The 18915-nt window shown below is 44.3% G+C and overlaps 1 protein-coding gene across 7 annotated transcripts in view; it reads right to left on the minus strand.

Annotated features, from left to right (window-relative positions):
• Nucleotides 1-18070, minus strand: part of CCDC120 (coiled-coil domain containing 120) — a 45801-nt gene extending 27731 nt beyond the window's left edge. For 2 of the 7 annotated variants that reach the window (XM_087956730.1, XM_087956735.1), the window contains exons 1-2: nucleotides 17560-17615; nucleotides 12630-12713 (exon numbers count right to left, since the gene is read on the minus strand). The gene's annotated coding sequence lies outside the window, so the exon portion shown is untranslated. Of the gene's footprint in view, nucleotides 1-12629; nucleotides 12714-17047; nucleotides 17179-17459; nucleotides 17616-17902 lie in introns of those variants that run through there. The other 5 variants (XM_087956731.1, XM_087956729.1, XM_087956732.1 and 2 more) reach the window with 4 other exon arrangements.
• Between the last annotated feature and the right edge of the window lie 845 nt (nucleotides 18071-18915).

The raw sequence follows: 18915 nt of genomic DNA on the forward strand, positions 1-18915 counted from the left end.
GGAGCATGGCAATTTGTGACTTCATTGGCCCATGTTGTTTTATTGTTGTTTTTCCTCAACATGGGTGATCTTTATTTGCTTATTGTTGGCTACATTTAGCCCCTTTTTCAAAATCTTCTTTTGCCTTATGTTACTTAAAAGTTGCTTCACTGACTCAGGTTGCCAATAGGTTGATTGGAGAGTCCGTTTGTAGTAGCGGTGAAGGCATCGGGCTAGAGACCAGGAAACCCGAATTCTGCCTTTGTTTGGATGACTTAGAGCCAGTCACTCTCTGTCAGCCCTAGGAAGGAGACAATAGCAAACCACCTCCAAAATCTTGCCAAGGAAACTGCAGAAATTAGTCCAGGCAGCTGCCAGGAGTCAAGACTGCTTCGAAGGTGCATTTACAGAAAAGGTTGATTAAATAATGCAGTTAATATTCTTGTACCTAATTAAGCTATCTATCAGAGAAGACTTGGCTGCTATAAGAATTTGTTATATGCACGGATCTGATTTTAGGGTTTTTAATATGCATCTATATGACAGCCTAAAATATTATAATTCAGGATTCTGCCAGTTTATTCTGCATAACTTGGGCTAAGCCTCGAACGCAACTGATTGAAATGGGAGGCTTCTAAAGCCAAAGAATGAATATCAAGTTATAAACATGCCTCTTTGAATGATGCCATTAAAAAAACACATCCTGAAAAAATAAGCAACAGTTCCAGCCTAGCTTCTCCTTGTTTATTGATGTGACTTATAAGATGGTGTTTGTTAGCTTTCCACATTCCTGGTATGGCATAATGTATTCAACCATTTTAGGATGCTACCATTTGTTTCTGCTGGAGATGTGGTGCGTACATCAAGCAGCGCTCAAACTTAACAGAAAGAGGTTCCTTAAGAGGCCCACCCTCGGAGCCAGAGGCATCAAATAGCAGAGGCAGAAAGCCACCGAGTCCTTTGATGCGGATCAGCAGGCGAAAGACCTTGTAGCTCTCAGACAAGATGTTTTGTAGAAGGGGGAGGGAGAAGGGAAGGTGGATTCATCTCAGAAATGGGTGGAACTCTGAGCAGACCAAGGACATGGATATTTCCCTTTGAATCTGTTAACCTCTCCCTGCCCACTGATACTCTTTCAAATTCCAGTCCAGAACAAGGATATTAGGAAATGTGTAAAAGGTAACCATAAACTTGTTGTTGTTAGTTCCGAAGTCGTGCCCGACCCATTGCGACCCCCTGGACAACATTCCTCCAGGCCTTCCTGTCCTCTACCATCTTCCGGAGTTCATTTAAGCTCATGCCGACTGCTTCAGTGACTCCATCCAGCCACCTCATTCTCTGTCATAAACTACCTTAACTAGTAAAACATTTCCTAGTAAATTTGTGGGGAAACAGAGCAACAGATCTTTATTGTACATCTTGTAACGTCAATAGAACTGGGAAGAAGGATCCTTGCAGAGAATAACACAAACAGAAAAGAAACTTTTCCACACCCAAGCCAAAATCGATGCAAAGTGCGTGAACAAGTCTTTCAAATATCTCTAGTTACTCCATTCAAACCTGTAACTTTCAAGGGGAAGATGTAATTTCCTTGTGAATTCAAACTCTATAAAACTCCTTCTATAAAAACACCCAAGTGGCTTGATCCACTGGGCTCCACTCCATTTCCAGCAGCGCACTAATCTCAACACCACCCCGGCATCGTAAGCAAATGGTATGACCCAGCACAAGGTATTGCTATGCTGGGTGTTTGCCTTAGCCTAGGATGAGATCAGATTCCTTGCATTCTTGGCTTTCTGCCCTGCAGGTAAAAAAACAACAACAACCAAAAGCAACAGTGAAAAGAGCCCATGTTGGAAACATGGCCCTGGAGTATCTTCACAGCAGCCATCCTGTCCTTACAGCCTCAGGCTCCATCTAATGGCATCCTAGCAGAAAGAAGAACAGGAAAGACAGAATTTCTTACAGACAGTGCCATGGAGCTTTCTTTCCCTTTCCAAATAAGGTGGAACACAACGCCTAGAATTTTCAAACTCAACTTTGGATTTTGATGTAGAAACAGGGGCCAAATGTGGGCCTTTGTTATTTGCTAATGCAGTAGCATCCCATCTCCTGGGGTTCAAACACATAGGAAGTGTCAGTGAGTGTATCATACAAACTGAAATCCTATTCACACAGGATTCTCTTTGCAGTTGATTGGCCTGTTAACAGGTATCAAACTTGTGGCCCGCCGGCCGGATGCGTTATGCGCTGGCCACGCTCACCCTCGGTTTAGCGAAGGGGGAAAGAGTTGCGATATGTCACGTGATGACGTGACAAAGCGAGTTTGATACCCCTGCCCCTTAGTCATATAAAGCTAGGGATTATCTTCTGCTCTCTATTCACAGGTTCAATTTACTGGGGTTCAGAGGGTTATTACCCAATGAACACAAAATTGTATTATGGGAGTGGGAGGGGTCTATCTTCCCATCTTTCACTTGTAAATTAAATTTGCCATAACACATGGGCCAGTCCCTTTGTCTATAATCTGCCAGCCAGGTGAGAATAAAATGCAAGATAGAAATCTCCTTCCAAGGACGTTTAGACCAAGAAATATAATACAAAGAAATATTGCACATCATGTTTTCTCTGGTTTTTCTCTAACCACATTTTATCTTGCATGTTGTCCAAACCAGACCCTCTAGATACTAAGTTCAGTCTGTTGTGTGAATATAAAGTACTGAGTAAACCCTGGACAAATAGATGATGCAGAAACAGAAATATGCAGTCAGCTTTCAAAGCACTGGCAAAAAAAAAAAATGGCTTGACCTTGAATATGTTTAAAACAGAGAAAAAGTTTTGTTAGTAACTAGCAATTAGTGATGTGAATGTACCCACAGATTAAATAATTTAGCAATCCCACACATTTTTGCAGGTAAGGCAAAATGGAATTTAGTCTTCTAATCTGAGTTTGGTGTAAAGATTCCTCCCTCAGTTTTAAATTACACATAGAATACCAATGGCTTCTTAGTCAACAGGACTTCCTGCAATATTGTAGAACATGTTGTTATTCTAGACTAGAGTATAACTCCCAGCAGCTCCAAACAGGATTGTCAAATTTTAAGGTCAATGGGAGGTGAAGGTATGTGGAGGCCACAGAGGTGGGAAAGATACACCAAGTGGTTTGGGTCAGGTAAATTCCTAAGGACTGAGTCACTTAACTCTCTCATGGTGAGCCTTAGGAGAACAAATATGAGAGCCACCAGTCAAGTAGCCCTGGACTTACTTAGGACTAGCCATTTGACACATCTGAAGTTACACAGACCCCCTCATGCTACTTATGACCCAGTTTTCAAGCTGCAATAGTGCCCACCTGTGGTCATGTGACTGCATTATGGGTACTCAGCAACCAGCCTGCCTTCATTGCGGTTTGGGGTATCCTGTGGTAATGTGACTGTGATTTATGAGAGTTTTGCCAGAAAGCAGCATTTACTTGTACTTTCTGGCAAAAACTGCCCCACAGCAAACAAGAGGTTTGCTTAACAACCACAACAAAAAAAGGTTGTCAAATCAGGTCCGGTCACTGTGGTGATCTGTTTTACGACCGACACAACTTATATCTTTAATTACCAGGGTCAATTATGGTCATAACTCAAAGACCGCTATAGAAGCCACTTCTAGAGAAAATGCTAGAAGGGGCTTGAAAAGAGAGCAGGGGAAGAGGAGCGGAGTGTTAAAGCATGAAATGATCCAAAGGAATGATGGCAAGAAAAGAAGGTTGGATGAAGACTAGAAGCAAAAACTGGATGAGAAAATGCCCCAATCACAACCAGTCAGGACTGTCAGTCATCATATACTGAGCTGCGGTGACAAGGCAAATGTTTGTCTAGCCTCTTCTTCTCTATGTTATCCCATCTTCTCTCATCTGCTTATACTCAAATACATCCTGTCTTAATTATTGCCTTCATCACTGAACTACAAAATTAATTCCTCCTCCTCTTTTCCTCACCCTTGTTGCTTAGAATGGAGCTTCCAGGATGACTAAGGACTTAGCAAAACTGTGCAATAAAAAACCAGCCAGGGGCAAAACTTCCGAAGGGAAGGTGCTGCTACCGTACTACTCCGCAGAGAGAATGGGATGAGCAAATTGTTTGTGGGTTTTATGAAATTCATTTCCTGGAATGTGCTTCTTTCTGCAAAATAATGCATCCTCAGAGTGGTTCTTGATATGAAGCACTGGGGAGAGGTTAAATAGAAAACATCTGTGATTCTTGCTGCATTGCACATTTCATATACCAATACATTTCCTGGGTTGTAGCAGGGTAGCATCAGAATCCATGTACTCCCACAGGATTCTCCTTCGTTTGGAGGAGGAGAATGTATTGTCCAGCATGGCCTTGAGGTCACTGACAACAAAGAAGGCCACAAGACATGCTTAATCTTGATCTCCAAAAATGGGATCCTTGGATCCTTCACTTGCATGGCTGCGAAACAGCGCTCTGGTTAGGAAGAAGGTTGCCCAATGCATCAAACCCAGTTTTTGACTCACAGAAAATTCTTCTTCATCCTGTGTTGCAAAAAAAAAAAAAAGATTCTTCTCATATTCGAAGTATGCTAAAAGCGGGGAGAAGATGCGTGCTCCTGCTAGATCGGTGGAAAAGCAAATAAATAAACAGAAAAGCCCCAAACCAGTAAAAACAGCAACTATAACTCAGCATGCCTACCAATTAAAAATCGGAGGAAACGGAAGACAGGAGATAAGTGGCGCTTTTGTCCCATGCACAAATCTGCCCACTTGAAGAGATCCCATCTCTAGTGCATCCGGGGTACTTCCTTGGTGAATCTATTATTATGGCAGGAAATGAGATATTTGTTCTGCTCCTGTCATGGAGCCTGTGCTGAATCTTACAGGTCCCTCAGCCAACAAATTTCAATCCTTCTACAAAAGCAATTCTAGATTTCTTTCTGGGAGAAGAAATGGATTCAATTTACAACGAAGCCTGTTCTTTGACATTGCTTCTTGGAGGGGGGGGGGTCAGTGCTGTGTCTGGTGCAGAAGATCAGGAATTATTCCTGGGCTGCGTCCATCTTTTTCTGGGCTCAGACCTGAGGGAGGGGCATGTTCTAAAAATGGTTAGGACAAGGATAAAAAGGATTCTTAATGGAATGCAAATGTGATGCAAACTAATTACACACAATTAATTATTCCTCATTAATTATTTCTAATCTCTGTCACATTAAGAATTAAGATACAGCAGTTAGGCTATCAGATCTGGGCTTTCAAATATCAGGGCTGCTAGACAGCAGCAAATCCGTTAAGTTTTCGGTGTCTCTTTGCTGCCATCTAATGTGCATCTGGAATTTAGGATACTCTAACAGAGTAACTTTTGGAGGGGCTCCAGGAACCCCATTTTTCCAGGTATCCAGAATACAAATTATAATCCTTGGATTTAAGTAAAAACCGTGTTTCTCATAAAATAAGGCCGGGTCTTATTTTTTTTGAGCCCTGAAAGAATGGCTAGGACGACTTTTCGGGGGTGACTTAATTTCCGCCCCCACATGCACCCCAACCTAGAGTACCCCATGCGCACTCACCTCTCCACAAGGCTGCTTCTATCGGCCGATGGAAGCTCCCCGAAGGCAGAGTCACCAGCCGCTTCTATCGGCCGGTAGAAGCGGCATCGTGGAGAGGTGAGTGCGCATGGGGCACTCTAGGTAGGGGTGTGCGTGGGGGAGGAAATCTATTGGCCGGTAGAAGCACCCTCGCAGCGAGCACTCACACACACTCCCCTCGCCACGAAGCCGTTTCTATCTGCCGATGGAAGCTCCCCGAAGGCAGAGTCACCAGCCGCTTCAGGGCAAGGCGTTGCTGCCCGCAGAGTGCTCCTGACAGGAGTACCCCATGTGCACTCCCCTCGCCACGAAGCCGTTTCTATTGGCCGATAGCAGCTCCCCAAAGGCAGAGTCACCAGCTGCTTCTATCGGCCGGTAGAAGCAGCCTCAGGGTGAGCGCCCCAGGCACACTCCCCTCACCACGAAGCCACTTCTACTGGCCGACAGAAGCGGCTGGTGACTCTGCCTTTGGGGAGCTTCCATCGGCCGATAGAAATGGCTTCGTGGAGAGGGGAGTGCGCGTGGGCGCTCGCCCCGAGGCCGCTTCTACCTGCCGATAGAAGTGGTTGGTGACTCTGCCTTCGGGGAGCTTCTATCGGCCGATGTTCTATCGGTAGTAGATTGGGGTATTCTAGCCTAGGCTACCTGCAGGGCGCTCCTAAATGCAAGTTTTCTCCCTCCCCTTCCCCCCCATTTCTCTTCACCTCATGTAGTTTTAACGAACGATGTGAGAAATGGCGGGGAAACACATGGATTAAATAGGCCTAAATTTGGGGGGGCAGGGCTTAATTTCACCTCATGCCTAGAAATCACGCTGGGCCTTCCTATTGGTGGAGGCCGTATTGTTGGAGAAACATGGTAAATTTGAAATAGAGAAGTGAATAATCTTATTTGGAATACATGATTCACGGCCTCTAATCTACCGGTATAGATGAGACACTGTTTTCTTTACAGCTTGCAGTTTGTTGGAAAAGGGGAGCAGCACTTGCAGCACAGTGCCCCCTAGTGACTAACGTACTTCTTGCAGGAAGAAAACCCTCCTAAACATCGAGGGCTTATAAAACCAAGCCTATCTTCACCTGCGATGTGCCACGTCTAGCAAAACACATCCTGGCAATCCCTAGCATGGCCATAAAACAGCAAACCTGCATGTTGACCCTCCACACAAACAGTCTGCTGCTTACGGCACTAGTCAAGTGTTCCTGTGTGGATCTGCTCACATTCCTCCTTCTCAATTGCTCTCTTTCTCATCCTCCCCCAATTTCCCTGTTGCCTCTTCCACGTCCAAACTTCAGATATAAATGCATTTGGGAAGGAAACTACATTTCTGTTTCCGAAAAGTCAACAGTACATAATGCCACTATATGACAGTGTACTTACAGTCAAAGTGTCCAACCCATCTGCATAGATCCTTTATTCAAAATGTTTGATGCAACAAAGTGATAACCCCACCTACTACCTACTCCACCTACTAATAGGCTGGGGGTGGGGTGGGGGACAAGGAATCCTGTTGTATTTTGTAATTTGATTTCTGAGTTATAATTCAAAATAAATAACAGCTATTTTCCACAATATTACCTCTTTTGTTTGTTTGTTTTTTTGCCCATGCATATCAGCACAATATGCCTTAGGAACATGGTGTGCATGACATGCTGTTCTTAGAAATCCTGCCTGTTGCAAGGTCAGAAATAGTGGGTTTCCATGTCACATTTGGCCATGCTTGCTTTGTCTAGTCACACGTTGAGCACATTATATGAACATAGCCACTGTGGGTCTGAAAAACAGAGTTTGTGATATAGTGGGTTGCACAAATCCACCCTGCTGTGCTTTATTCAGTAAATCATGATTAAAGAAACTATGGATTAGCCCCAGGTATAAATCAGATTAAAGAAACCCTGGCTTAGCATTCAAATCAATATATTAACAGTCTTTGTAAGTCAGATCAATATGTTCAATCTTTGACTTTGTAACACTAGATCAATGTGGAGTCACAGCCATCTGCAAGCAGATGAACCAACAAAAATGCCTGCCAGTTGGAAGACGTAGCGCTTTGCAGCTATTGTCAAGGGGAAGACAGCGAGGGCTGGCTGCTTAATCATCCCGGCCACACAGGCCATGCAGCACAGAAATTAAAAATTCATGCACAATCATTCTCGGTGGTGGGTTACAAAAAAGATTAAAGTTTGCTAGATTGAATTCGGAAGCCTTTACACCAGTTTTGCCCAACTGCCCCAGAAATCTTAGTATAAAAAGTACCAGGATGGAAAAGAAATCCTTATGCTTTTGGGAAAGAATAGTCTACGTTATTTGGCATCCAAAGGGTCTGAGCAAAAATACTGGAAGCCTTCCTATTTCTGTTGACATTTATCTAGGGTGCTGTATTTGGAGGCATAACCACATTGTGATCTCAGATGCACTTTACTGCTGCCCATTACAGTTGTGGTTTTTGAAACAGAACAATGACAAGCAATAAGAAAGAAAAGGAAGAAAAATGATAGGTCAAATTTGCAAGGAGCCTATTTGAATACCACACAGGCATTATCAGGGACAGAAAATAAAAACACGAATAACAGATTTGGAATTCCACTCTTTTGCTTGGCAGGTTTGAAAAGAGATGGGGAGACTGTTATCACACTGCTTACTATTGCTGGGCCCTATATTCAAAGCACATTCATAATCATAGCATGTCCTGTAATTGCCCAACACCAAAACCTGTTGCCTTGTAGTTTCACTGTAGTTTCACCAAAGGCCACTTTTGTGACTGAGATGGACTAAAGTTTGCAAACTTCCAAGCGGCGTACAATTCCCACAGCACAACACTAAGAGCTCTGAGTAAACCACAAGTATATGCTGTTCAGTTTTCAGCACCAGCTGATTTAAGATTTAAGAAAAACGATATTGATATAGAAGTCTGTGGTTGACATGGAATCCCAGAGAATCCCAGTGCAGAAGCCGCACTAATATCAGATGAATGAGAAAGTCACGCCTGAAACTCTTTCAACTCTAGAACAAAAAGAAAATAAAAAAGCTGGAGAAGAATTGATGTGAAATAAATCTTTCCTGGCTAAGTTTCTTTATACAATACTGCAGTGCAGTGCCTGGGGTTTCCTGCTACAGGAAACTTGCTTTGTCAAGTCTGCAGGCAAAGAAACAAATATTTGCTCTGAATTCTCCCATACAATTTTCTTCCTCCATGGTCAATAATGGAGTGGGCCTCCTTTGTTCTCCTCCTCCAAATTGAGAGCTGGTACAGGAGCAGCTCGTTGAGAGATCACAGTTATAAATAGCAATCTCCTGTAAGCAGAGGTGGCCACTTGGAGTATAAACAAGTTTAAGAAGCAGCCATTTCTCTCCTTTGAAGAACACATTCCTATGGCTATTGCATAGTACATAAAGTGGCCTTCGCCAGCCAGAATAGAGGTGTTAAAGATTGCCCTCCAACACATCTGGAGAGATATGAAGCTGAGAGAGCTGAAACAGATCAGGGCAGGGGTACACCACCTTTTCAGATCCTGGATACCATCACATGATGGCCTATTGTGATCTCTTCACAATATACCGTATTCTTTTTCAATCAAAAGTAGCCACCATCTCAGGAGATCCACCAGATTCCTGGAGAACTCATACAAGAATGTCCAGATCATGTAGACTTCACGGACGAATGCTGGATTTTATAGGATTTGTAGTTATGTGAGATGGTAGCCATTTTTATTCGGGGGCGGGGGGCAGGGAGTTTGAATGCCCTTTTGGGATTCAATGGGTTCTCTGATACCCAAAGCAGTTGAGACGCCAGTTGCTAAGTCATATTGCTGGATCTGATAAGGGAGATCTAGCTACAAATGCCTTAACCCTAAATTTCACCAGTGACAATGAAGCATGAGTCTCTCTCTCTCTCTCTCTCTCTCCCACTCCCTCCCTCGACAAAAAGATCATAAATGCTACCTTGATCTTACCAAAGAGACAAAAACAAAACAAAACACAATATTACAAATCCCTCTAGTCTACAATCATTTTGTCTAGGTGAGGAATAATACTATCAACTTTGTCCACCCATCTCAGAAACAGCTGCAGCTTAACAATGCTTCCATACATTCACGGCTTCATAATTTCAGACATATAGCCACAGCACACTTACACATCCTGGGAACAAAGACAAGCATTGTGTAAAGTAAAAGACAAGGAGCTTGCAGGTCACCAATGCAAGACAACTATACTACAGCTGCTGGCTCAGTAGCTATCCAGAGAGAACAAAAGGCAAAGTGTTTCCAGGATCTCTGCCTCTAAAGCCAAGAAATTTTCTGTGCTAAGGACTAACATCCCAGAAGGAGTATTTAGTATGGAATGGACTGATGCAGTGAGTCCAATGGTCTGTTTTCATTGTAATACTCTTTTTTCCCCCTTCCATTTTTAAAGAAGATCTTCTTGCTTCTTTTGTAAGCAGCAGGTGACAGAGAAGGAATAGATACACAAAAAACACATCTACATTAATCGCCCACAGAGAATTTTCAAAATAGACGGCGGGCCTAAAGCTTCGGTATGCTTACCCCTCTTATTAAGCTGCACATTCTGGATCGTGATCTTTCAAACTGAACCCAAGCTAACGTCCAATTACCTCATCTGATGCCTACCACTCTAAAGTCTACAATACAAGTGGTCCTTGGGTTACAACCGTTCATTCAGAGACTGTTCAAACTTACAAAACTGAACGAGTGGTACCGTGTTTATGAATGGTCCTTGAAGATCCGGCTGTTCCAGCACGCCTCCCCCCCATCACGCGCTTGCAGTTTGGACACTTGGCAAAACAGCTCAAAATTACAATATCCCACAGTCACATGATCTCCATTTGTGACCTTCCCTGCTGGCTTTTTATAAGCAAAATCTATTGCTCCTGCTGGTGTTTTTTTTCTCCTGAGGAATCCTACAACAGCATTAGGAATTCCAGGGATATTGTACTCCATCGTATCCATCTACACTCTGTACAGGCAGTCCTTGACTTAGCCACAATTGAGCCCAACATTCCTGTTGCTAAGTGAGACATTTAAAGTGGGCTTTGCCTTTTTTAGTGACCTTTCTTGCCACAGCTGTTAAGTGAATCACTGCGGTTCTTAAGTTAGTAACACGGTTATTGAGTGGATTTAGCTTCCCCTTTGACTTTGCTTGTCAGGAAGTCACAAAAGGTGATCACATGACCCCGAGACACTGCAACCATAATAAATGACAGTCAGCTGACAAGCACCTGGATTCTGATCACGTGATCACGGGGATGCTGCAATGGTTGTGTGAAAACCAGTCATAAGTCACTTTTTTTCAGTGCTGTTGTAACCAGTGGTGGGATTCAAATAATTTAACAACCAGTTCACCCAGGGTCAGGTTGGCTGTCATGGGAGGCATGGTCCATCCCTGTCCTCCAGCTCAGCCATGCATGCAGGACCCTGGGCAAACCGGTTGTTAAATTACACTTCCCCCAGCTATCAAAGTGGATCCTGGGCACTGCCTGCAGTGGAGAAACAGGCAACGGAGTAGCTGGCACAAGGGGGGAAGAGGACCAGGGAGAAGAAAGAGGGAAAGTGGCCTACTCCTTGCCTTACACCTGGCCGCTCCGTCGCCCGTTTCTCCACTGTAGCGCAGTGTCCAGGATCCACTTTGATAACTGGGGTGGGTATGGGTAGGCTGGTGGTTAACAACCGGTTCGCCCAAACCGGTGCAAACCGGCTGAATCCCACCACCGATTGTAACTTAGAATTGTCACTAAATGAACTGTTGTTAAGTTGAGGACTATCTGTAATGCCTAGCAGCCCCTCCTGTCTACTTGGCACTCTGAAGCATATATCTGTCCACAGGACCACCCACTCAGTTGCAGTCCTGGCTGGCTCACCCAGCACCTGCAGAGCCACCTGTAGCCACTGCAGACCTGAGCTCCATAACACCTACCCACAGTAGCACATCCCCCCAATCAAGTAGGAAGCTTTGCTAATTAAGGCTCTGCATTTTATCCATATTCAAAGACATATATGCACATCATACAAAAAAGGAATTAGCCACATGGAAGAGGTAACTATGGATATAGTAGACCCTTCTAACCTTATTTCATTACATTTTATTTTATTTTAAAGTCACTGTATTTTTTAAATAAAAATCTTCTCAGCAAGTTAAAAAAAACTTAATTTGGTGAACAGAGCTAATTCGATACTTCCCACACAAGGCAGACTACAGCCTGGCTATACCATTCTACCATTTGTACCATTCTGAGTCCTGAAATTCTCCCATAAAATAATATTTACAAAAATGCCTATGAGAGGGAAAAGCATATATCGCGGCAGGAATCGTGGGAAAAAGGCATTCTAAGGAAATTGCCTATGAAAATATATTATCAGACAAAATTGCATGCAGGAAGCCATACATTAGAAGAATTACATGTTTAAAGTTGAGTAGTGGCTTTTTAAAGAAAAAAAAAATGAAACTCAGCGCAGAAGCAGGATCAAACAAATATAAGGTGTGAGAAATGAATGAATCCAAAATTGATTATTTTCCCTATTCTGAATAACAGACCTGGTGGTATACCAATACAGGCAGTCCTCGACTTGCAACAATTCATTTAGTGACCGTTTGAAGTTACAACACTAAAAAAGGTGACTTATGACCATTTTTCACAGTTGCAACCGTTGCAGCTTCACTGTGGTCATGTGATCAAAATTCAGAAGCTTGACAATTGACTCATATTTATGACGGCTGCAGTATTCTGGGGTCATGTGATAACCGTTTGCGACCTTCTGACAAGCAAAGTCAATGGGGAAGCCAGATTCACTTAACAACCATGTCACTAGCTTAACAACTACAAAGGAGTTAACCACTTAACCCCTATGGCAGGAAAGATGTAAAATGAAGCAAAACTCGCTTAACAAATGTTGCACTTAGCAACAGAAAATTGGGGTTTGATTGTTATCGATGGTCATAAGTTGAGGAATACCTGTATTGATAAGTCTCTAGTTGTACACTGATTTGTATGCAATAATCTGAGATTACTAGTCAAAATTTGCTGCTGAAAGCAAAATACATACCAAACAAATGTCTGTGCTTTGGCAAATTCCTTGCAGTTGGACGATGCTCTTAGCTGTTTCCAGGAGCCACAGGATGCCTCATTTCTGGCCCACAGAAAATAAGTGAATTAATGATATAACAGGAGTGGAAAGGAGCAGGAATGTTTCAGGAGGTTTAAAAGAGCAAAAATTATTGCCTTAAGCCTCTTATATCCTTCCCAGAAGTAGAAAAATGGGCTTTTTTCAAGATATTTAATGAATCTAGTATAATTTAACTTGCCCCATTTTTCAAGTGGTTGTTTTAAAGAATGAAGCAAGTAGTCTTCCATTTACAACAGTTCATTTTAGTGACTGTTCAAAGTTACAACAGCACTGAGTTACGACTGTTTTTCACACTTATGACAGTTGAAGCATCCCCATGGTCATGCAATCAAAATTCAGACACTTGGCAACTGACTCATATTTATGGCGATTCACTTAACAAATTTTGGGCAGAAAAATAGTAAAATGGGGCAAAACTCAGCGAACAAATGTTTCGCTTAGCATCAGAAATATTGGGCTCACTTGTGGTTGTAAATTGAGGACTAACTGTATACAAATTCAATTTTGTCCCTTACTCAATCCCTATTTTCCCAATGAAGAGTCACTATACTCCCAAAACAGTTAATTACAGTAATAAACTTGGCCATACAGGTACGACCAAAGACAAGTAAAATACAGTCACCATTTTAATTCAATCACTGGTTTACCTTTCTGGTAAACTTCTACCATAAAAACACCATATAAGATACACTCTGTGTAAAAAAATAAAGAAACAACCCTCCTCCCACCCCGCCACCTCAGTGGAAGTTATGTAATCCCTTAGGCATCAGGGCATGACATAATATAACATCTAAATCTCTTAAGAGAAGGTCGACTACATTAACCAATGTAACAATAAACCAGAAATCAAGTATGCAGAGATCTAGATTCTCCGCCCCTCCCAGCTCCCACTCCAGCTATATTTTTCATCCAACAATTTTGGTGAAATGTCAGTCTTCCCCCACCTCTTTGGGATACCCAGGCCTGATTTAATTATTTGCAGCTATGCAGGAGAGTAAGGAGTAGTGGAGAGGGAGGGAGGGAGGGAGAGAGAGAGAGAGAGAGAGAGACTATCTCTCCCCATCTCTCCCCACACTGGTAGGTCTGAGGTGTTTTTTCAGCAAAACATTTGGGCTATTAGATTTCTGCCCTCTCTGGTTACTGGAGGGGGGAGAACAGATTAAGCGGTTGAAAGCTTCTCCGTCTCCTGGTCATGGGCCTGCTTCCCACTGATTCCTCTCTCCACAGAAGGTGGGGATTAGAAAGTTGGCCGAGAGAAAGAAGAGCACCTGACCCTTCTAGGATAATTTGCCTTGGGCCCTCCCAGGAGCTGGGCTGAGCTGGGCTAAGCTTCCTGCTGACAGAGTTGGAGGGCTTAACTCTTTAAATCCTTTCTCACAGCAAGCAAGGCCAAAGTCCGGCTTCTAATCGACTCAACAGCCAGGTCTCCTTTCTCTTTCAAGAGTTCCAGGATTCCTGGCTCTCAGCCCCACATCCAACCCTCCTGTAACTCAGGAGACTTCGGAAAGGGAAAAGAAGGGAAGGGTGGATGAAGGAATGTGGACCTGTGAATGTAGAATGTGGAGTCTCTGGAAATCTCCACTTTGCACAAAAAAATACAATGTGTCACGCAATACTGTCACAGTGTATGAAAACCAAGAGAATGTCAGATCCCCAATTCGTAAGACATATTCCCCCCCTTCTGGAAAGAAACCAAAAGTGATTGTATGCATATTCTCTGTTCAATTCATCTTGCTCTTTTTGCTCTTTTTAAAAATTCCCTGTGAATAATACTTTTAGCCAATAAGTTCAAGGTGCCAGATGGCAAGATGACTACAGCATCCTTTGATTTGGACCCTATCCCAAACTCACAGCACTCTCCCCAGAGCATATAAATATCAAACAGTTACTAAACTGTTGCAAAATACTTCCTCCTTCCCTGACTTCTTTTAGAGGAACGGAGCAATCCTGTTAGAAATTGGCTACTGGGGCAAAAATAGGCCACCTCTTTTTTCTTTTTTTCTTTTTTTTCAGTTTGGACCTCCTGTTTTGAAATCCTTTCCAATGAGACAGTTAATGATTTTATGAAGGAAATCATATAAAGATTATATAAATCTTTAGACCTTATAGATTCTCCCTCCCTCCCCATTTTTTAATACAGTGGTGTGTTTTGCTTCCAAAAGACCAGGCAGTCCTGCTGGGGCCTCACGCATTATACAGAGCAGAACCTACTTCTACTGGAAGTCTTACGCTGACAACATCACTGCTTCTAATCCCCTTTTGGACCTTGGAGAATCTGTTTTGGGTTGCAGATCCTTCTCAGCTGAGGACTTCAAGTTATGCTACAACATGTTGGTCCTTCTGCAAATGCTCAAGATTCTTGGTTTGATTTGATGTAATAGGGTGAAACAATTGCTCTAATGTTTCCTTCCCAGTTCTCACAGCTTCTTCTGGTTTAAGCCACTTGGGGGGTACAAGGAAGAGTGGGAAGGATATACTAAACTAGGTCAGTCTAGCAAGAATTTATTCCTTGTTTGCCTGCACTGGACTGGGCCAGCTATTGCTTTGAGATTAGAGATATCAGAAGTTTGAATTTCCAGCAGTGACAGCATTAATCCTGCTAATCATCAAACTAACAGGAAGCAAAGACAAGGAATACTCCTTTTCAACCAGGCTTTTCAACCTTCCCGATATGTAAGCTTTGGATCCACAGTGTCCCATTGTTTTGCCCCTGATCAGGCTGGAATGCCTCTCCTACCAGTTTCTGTTTTGTTTCACTCATTCAGTGTTTAATTGGTTCCTGTTTATCCTGCGATAGGAGATGGGTTTTGTCTGTCTGCGTATGTATGTGTCACAGATTCAGCATCAGGATCAGTGGCATTTCCTTTGGGACAGATGTTCCAGGGCCTTTATAGCAAAATGGATAGAACAGTCTCCCAAACACAGCACATGAATCATTTCTTTTGAAATAAAGTTAATACACCTGTAATAATCAAAAGAATTTCCTCCTAAGATAATTTGAAGTGAGTAAAATAATATACAGTTAGTATCTTGCATAAGGCCATGGCAGGAACACATTCAGAGTCACTGCCTCTAGTGAACAAACTGCACTGCTCATTAAAGTTTGTTCTTAAGCACATTTCCTCTCCCAGACATCACCAAAAGACTTCCAAAAGGTAGACATATCTCAGGTAAGGGGAGAGTCTCACTCGGTTGTTTCAGAGGGTGACACAGAACAGCTATTTATGGCATGCTTTTTCACTCAAGCTCTGGGGTTCAAAGTTGCTCACGCCAGAGAGCTATTAGCCCAAACCAAGCCACGGCCACCACCTCTTGGCTCTGTACTGGAGGAGGCAGGAAAAGAGGTTACCTATAGAATCTACTTAGAGATCCCTCAAAAATCACCCAAAATGTCATCTAATTGTCGCAGGGTTTTTGGGTCCTTCCGTGGGAAAGCACAGACCTTGCTCTTTTGTCAGGGGGGCCCAAACTTGGAAGTTGGGCGCTTCAACTCCCAGAATTCTCCAGCCAGTTCTGGAAGTTGAAGTCCACAAGTTTTATAGTTGCCAAGTTTGGGGAACCCCGGCCTTACATTATGTCCATTCAGAAGCTCACAAATGTTGTTTACACAGGCCATTGTAAAATGTGATCTAAAGAGGCCCTGCAAAAGACTGGAATGGCACACAATTTGAGAGGGCTGTCCTGCAGAGGAAGGAAAAGTTAAGTACCCAGCTGAGTTTGCATCCTGCCCCCTTCCCACCCTCTGGACATTCCCTTATGTATTGAAATACGCCTTGCTTTCTGGGCCACAATCTTGTTGTGGATCCCAGAGGCACCCAGTAAATAAATTCCTGTCTTTCTTTGCCAAGGTCTCATCTGTAAAATGGGAACAACATGGGCAAAAAAAAAAGGGGGGGGGGGTACTTTACAGAAATAAACCATTCATTACCATGATTACCTGCTTTAAAATGAAGGACAGGCTCTCAATCCAAGCCCTTTCCTGTTCCCTGACCCTCCCCTCACCCCACTCCCTCCTTTGAAGCTTGACTCAAAGCTAGCAAATTCCCATGGAGGCCAAAGGTTCCCCAGCCCAATTCTGCCCCCTTTGTGTAGTTTCAATCTCCTCCCCCTCGCCCCAGCCCCCATGAGCATGGATGGAGGACCAGCCCCAGGGCTAAAACGCACCCCCTCCTCCCTCCCTCCCGGGGCTCAATGGATGATAAGTGATTTTCTTTTTGCTTCCCTCCCTTGCAAACTTTTAAGGTGGGAGGGCTGGAAACTACAATAGGAGCAGACACCCTCCCTCCCGTCTAAGACAACTCATTGTCTCTGCCCAAATCCCGGGCAGGATTCCTTACCATTTGCTTCTCCTCAAGACGATTTTTATTTTTTATTTTTTTGCCCCCTCTGGATAAGCGAGTTGAGTTTGCTTTTTCTGCCATCCAGTGCTTGGCTGGGCAGGAGAAAAGGAAGGTGTGTGTGTGTGTGTGTATGTGTGTGTGTGTGTGTGTGTGTTGCAGCCGGGGCGGCCGAGGATCTTTACTCCCAGCACCGACCCCATCTCCAATCGGGGAAGGGAGCTTTCTTTGACCTCATCTTGAGGGCGCTGGGTGGGCTCCGGCCGAGGAAAATCCACCCTTTGCCGGGCTTTCGATCAGGCAAATGAAACGAGGCGGGGGGGATCGGGGAAGCGAGCATAGAAGGCGGCCGGAGACTGAAGGCGGCGGGAGGGACCAGGGGAGGGAGGGGGTGCGGTTATTGTTTGTTTACCTCCTCGCGTCCTGCCCCTGACGGCTCCTCATCCCCTCTCGCCGCGGTGCCTGCCTGTCTGTGTTATGTCTCCCGCTTTCGCGCGCACACACATACATACGCGCAGAGGCCGGCTGTAGCGTAGCGTGGCTGTCGGCTGCACACCTCCAAGCGTCTGGTGTGGTGTCTCGGTGTGTGTGTGTGTGTGTGTGTGTGAGCGCGCGCGCGTTATTCTCCCCGACGCCTGCCTTAACCCTTCGGCGGCTGGAAGGAGATCCGCATGCAGTCGTGCTGTACTGGGTGTGCTTGGCGGACGGGGCGGGAGGGGAGTGGGAGGCGGGGGGCTTTCCTTCCCTTCCTTCAAAGGAAGCGGCCGCGCGAGGGAAAGAAGAGCGGAGGGTCGAGACTCAGCGGACAATCCCCCCCTCCCCTTCTCGGAAGGCTTAACACGCCCTCTTTCGCACCTGAAAGACGCCTTCACCTTTTCCCCTCCCTTCCACCACCACCCCTCACCCTCCCCGCCCCGAGTGCGGGTGGGAAGGAAGCGGGCGGGCGGGGATTTGTTACCCAGGGCGGAGGAGAAAAAGGGGGCATGCTGCATATGCTCAGAGGCTCTCTCTTCCTTTTAGTTTGGGCCACCTGGGATTTGCCGTCGTTGGTTAGTTGTTGTTTTTTAAACGGACACACAACTATTATTAAATATTTCTAGAAATCTGCAAATATTTTAATCTGGAAAGTCTGGGGCGCTTTTCTCAAACCGTTTTTCCCCTCCCGTCTTGCCAACCTTCTTATTCACGATAGTATCGTCGGACTCCCCAGCCCTAAATTTAAGCTCCCCTCCCCAGTCTTTGATCTTCCCGAAAACGATATTTCCTCTTTAAGCCAAGAGAGTCCTGCCACAGAGAAGAGGTCAGGTGACCCATCGATGGGTGTGACCAGAATTGTATCTTGGGCAACAGGGAAAGTGGGGTCAACCTTGACCAGTCTTTGGCCTAAAGGTATTGCCAATCAACTCTTTACAACCTTTTTTGGTTAGCAAGGTGATCACAAGAAAGAGGCTACAACCTAAACAACCTTGTCTCTTGACAGTGAGGGAATGAAACTCCCTCATGGGTTTGAGATATGGTGTGCTTTTGAAATTTCATTCACTGGATGGAAAAGCCATTGGTCCCTCAGTTCACAGATGTGCACTAAGCCAAAGTGGGATTCATTTATCTTACCTTGATTGGTAAGTGAACGTTAACAATTATTATTAGATGTCATCTATCTCATCAACTCTAGGCAGCAAACATAATGCACCTAAAACACCTGCTATTTTCCCTCCAACAACAACCCTGTGAGGTGGGCTGAGAGAGGCAGACTGGCCCAAAGCTACCCAACCGGCTTTCAACGGACTAGGGCTCACAGTCTCCTTTGTCATTAAACAAAACTGGCTCTCAGTTATGGTATGGTATGTATGAATCAGGTCATGATGGCT

The sequence above is a fragment of the Notechis scutatus genome, chromosome 2 (assembly GCF_049901735.1).
Source record: "Notechis scutatus isolate UNSWTSFEM ecotype Mainland chromosome 2, rNotScu1.2, whole genome shotgun sequence".
Classification (NCBI taxonomy): Eukaryota; Metazoa; Chordata; class Lepidosauria; order Squamata; family Elapidae; genus Notechis; species Notechis scutatus.